A 4535-nucleotide genomic window follows, 5' to 3' on the forward strand; every position below is an offset into this window, starting at 1 on the left:
AGCTGGCACAGAGGAACATGGCTGAGTCTCGGGCTCCAGGGTGCTCAGGCTCAGCTCTGAGTGGTAGCAGGAAACTGTTGGCCTGAAAATTGTTGTGGGATGTTGCCTTTCTCTCTGCCTTCCCCGTGGTAATATTGAAGGAGGAACTGGGGGCTCTGGCCCTGGGCCTACTGGTACCAGGACACAGAGTGTGCCCAGAGAAGGGAGAACACCTCAGTGTCACCTGCTGTCCTGGTGCTTTGATCAGGTGCCTCAGGCTCTGAGTGACTCCGGAATCCACTGGGCCTGTTTAAGGGGGGAGGGTGACAGAAGCTGAGGACAGAGTGCAAGGGGCCTGGCTGCAGCCATCATACTTAGGCTTGAACTCCCAGGGTGGTAAAGGCAGGTCAGCACCTTCCCACCTGTGTCCAGCACTCACCTGCCCCCAGGAGGCAGAGGGCCACCTAGCAGAGGAGCCTGGAACTCATGGAAGGTTGGGCAGAATGGGCAGTGCTTCCTGCTCAGGGAGGGGTTTCCTGGGCCTAGCACCCTAATGCTGTGCACCCCTTTTCCCTGATATGAGCATTCTATGATGTTGAAGTTGCCACCAAGGCATCACCTACCTGCTCCTTCAAAATTTTCCTGTCCCTTGTAGACTGCCAAGCTGTGGTTTCTAACTGTGGCTTGGTCAGACTGTGCCCGAATTTGGCACAAAAATTCTTCATGTGTGCAAACCAAGATGGTGCATGCGCAGGACCTGAAGAGCTGTGGTCCCAAACTTGACCCCCAACCTGAACTTTGCCAGAGAGGAAGATGTTCTCAGGCACACAGCTGTAACCTAGCCCATTTATAAAGGGAAAGTTCCCTTCATTTACAAATGACTCAGCACCTGGATCTCCAATTATGGACATGGGAGGGATCGGTGTGTCAGATTTTGGGTACATACCACATACAAGCACACATCACACACATGCACACACCATATACCACATATCATAAACACACATCCACATGCACTCACCACACTCCTGCACACATATACACACCAACACACACATGCACACCATTGAATTGCTTGGTGGTCTGAGGACTCAGCTGTCCCCAGGAGGCAGAGGCCAGGGACCAGAAGAGTCTGGAGCCCATGGCAGGTCGGGGCCAAGGGGAACGTAGAGAAGGGTCTCCTCAGTCTGCGTTTTGGGAAAATAGGACCTGGGCTGTCTTGGAGTCACTCAGTGATGTCACTGGTCAGCCAGCCCCCTGGCCTCAGGGCCCCTTTAGTGTGCACAAGGGCATATCCCAGAATAAGAAAAATTTAGACACTTCTCCCAAGAGGGTGTGTTCTCTTTGACCTCGTCCTGAGACGGTTTGGACCTTTGAGCTCATGATTATTTCCAGTATGAAACAACTTCTGTTTTCAACTCTCCAAGTATTTCTGTCATTTAGACACTCAGGGTAAATCCTTAAGGCACTTTTAGTGATTTGGGGGAATATTTTAAATAAAACACTCCTCCCCAAAACTCCAAAGTGCTATCACCCAGCGAGGTTGATCTAGGATGAGTGATTTTTTACAGAAATAGTGTACAACCGCAGACGACGCTATCCTTTAATGTACATGCTTTAAGATGTGGTGTTTGACCAAGAAAGAATCATTGGGAGCAGAGGGCATCCTTTGTACCTGGGGTTCCTGCACAGAGAAGCTCCTTGTCCAGGAAGACTGGCGAAAGGGACCTTCCTCCATAGTCTACAGACAGAGGGCCTTAACCTGGAGCTGATGCCCTGAATTTGGACTTCTAGACTACTAGACTGTGAGAAAATGAATCTCTCTTTGATAAAGAAAAAAAAAAAAAAAAAAAGATGTAGTGTTTGAGAACATGGGCTTAATATCTCACAGCCCTGGGCTAAAGGGGGGTCCTGCCCCATGTGGACACTGGGGAGTCACTGGTCAGCTCAACAAACCAGTGTTCGCACCTGGAAGATGAGGCACCAACAGTGCTCTCTTCAAGGTCAGTGTGAGCTTTCTTAGTAACTGTTCAGGAAAGTCCTGGTGACAAAGCCTTTAGAACACAGTGATACCCAGGACAGCGTAGCAAAGGTCACTGCTTGAGTCCTAAGCAGAGTAGAGTTGAGAAAGTGCGTGTTTGCTAATAAAAACGTTTATATAAATACCGTACCCTCTCAGAGACAGCTACCTCTGAAAGACCATGTGCTCTCTTGCCATCACTTCCTGAGCCAGGCAGATGGCTTTGTGCACAGGGTGGCAGCAGCTCTGCAGGGCTGTGTAAGCTGCTGGCACAGAGGAAGGTGGCCGAGTCCCCCGGCTCCAGGGCACTCAGATTCAGCTCCGAGTGTAAGTCAGAGAACTGTTGGCCTGAGAACCGGTCAGGGATGTCGCCTTTTTCTTGCTGTTGCTCCCTGTAATAGGAAAAGAGGAACCGAGGGCCCTGGCCCTGGGTCTGCTGGTACCAGTACACATAGAGGTGCTCAGAGATGGGGAAACAGCTCAGCGTCACCTGCTGTCCTGGTGCTTTGATCAGGTGTCTCGGGGTCTGGATAACTCTGGAACTCACTGGGCCTGTGGGGATGGAGGAGGAGATGAGCACAGGAAGGGCTGATGGTGCCCCCAGGGGAGGCCCAGCTCCGAGTGCAGGGGCCCACTGTCCACAGGACTCACCCGCCCCCAGGAGGCAAAGCAGCACCCAGCAGCAGAGCTGGGAGCCCAGGTCTGCCGGGTAGGGTAACATCACTGCTTACTTGGGATTTGGGCCTCTGGGGCGAGAGAGCTGGAGTCCTCTGCCTCTTTTTCCTGATTGGGGAAAGCCCTGTGACATCACTGTCTGATGTCATTGTCCCTGTAGGCTGAGGCTTCCAGTGCCCCACCATCCCACAGACTCCTGCCCCATCTGCAAAGCATTTTACAGCAGGAGCGAGGTCCCCACACAGCATCGCTGGTGTGTCTCTGAGGCCTTGCTCCTCTGACTGCCCCTGTCCCACCTCCCACTCCTCCTCCCATGGAGGGCTGAAACCCTCTGCTTCTGCAGGGCTGCATTCTTATCAGAGGCCTGCATCCCGCTGTGAGGGAGGGTCCCTGACTAAACTTGTCCCAGAGCTGCCTGGGGCCCCAAATCATCCCCCAATGCTGATCTCAGACAGGTTTGTGTTTAGACTTCCCGTCCCAGGCAGCGTTCCAGCCCTGCAAGTTACACCAGGATGTGGGCCACAAGACCAAGTCCAAAAAAGTCTAAACAAACAAACAAACAAAAAAAGCAATCCCATAGACACTGTGTCTATTCTGACTACAGCTATCCTAGGTGTGCAGACTAGAACTGCTCCAGAGGGTTTCTGTGGGTGCCATCTTTACAGAAGGAGTCCCCTGGTGGCAGAAACAGCCAAGGACTTGATTACCCACCCAGTTCAAGCCCAACCAGAGGCCTTGGGAACAGGCCTGGTGATCTGCTTCCAAAAGGTCACAGCCTTGAAAACCCCATGAAGCAGTTTTACTCTGCACACATGGGGTCACCATGAGTCAGAATCCACTCAGCCGCAGCTGTGTGTATATCTTTGTATCTATCTATCTATGTATCTGTGTGTCTGTCTGTCTATTATCTATCTATCCACCCACCCACCCACCTAACCATGCATCCATCCACCCACACATCCATCCATCCATCCATCCATCCATCCATCCATCCATGCATCCATCCACCCACCCACCCATCCATCCATCCATCCATCCATCCATCCATCCATCCATCCATCCATCCATCCATCCATCCATCCATCCACCCATCCACCCACCAACCCTCTACCCAACCACCCATCCATCCATTTATACATCCAATCATCCATTCATCCACCCATCCACCCATTCTTCCTTCCATCCATCCATCCATCCATCCAACCATCTAACCATCCACCCACCCCCCACCCACCCTCCCATCCACCCACCAATCCATCCGTACACCCATCCGTCCATCCATCTAGAAAAAGTCATTGAGTGACACAGTTTACCCTCAACTACTAACCTAAAGGTTGATAGTTCAAGCTCACCCAGGGACACCTCAGAAGACAGACCTGGCAATCTGTTTCTGAAAGTCCACAGCCTTGAAAACCCTATGGAGCAGCTCTACTCTGTAGACATGCACTCACCAAGAGTCAGAATCCACTCGACTACAAATAACAGTAATAATCTTTAAGGAAATAGAATGACAGACCTTTCTTTGGTGGCACTGCTGCATGGGTTCAAACCAACCTTTAGGTTAGTAGTCGAGTGCAAACTGTGGGCCTGAGTGTCTGATCATGAGGGGTGCAGATTCCGTGGAGAGGACTCTGTGACTCCACCTTCTTACAGCACAGACTAGGCCCTTGGGGCTCATCTCCTTCAGCACACCATACAGTGGACACTGGCTGGTTTTGTTGGCTCCTCCACACCCATCCAGCTGGAGCTGTGGAAGGCTGGCCTCCTGGTCCATTTTCCTCTACCTCATGGCTGAGTGTGGTTGAAGGGAGATAATAGCAGGAAAGGAGAGGACAGCAGGGTGACCAACTCTTATGGGTTG

Source organism: Loxodonta africana, chromosome 8 (genome assembly GCF_030014295.1).
Source record: "Loxodonta africana isolate mLoxAfr1 chromosome 8, mLoxAfr1.hap2, whole genome shotgun sequence".
NCBI classification, from domain to species: Eukaryota; Metazoa; Chordata; class Mammalia; order Proboscidea; family Elephantidae; genus Loxodonta; species Loxodonta africana.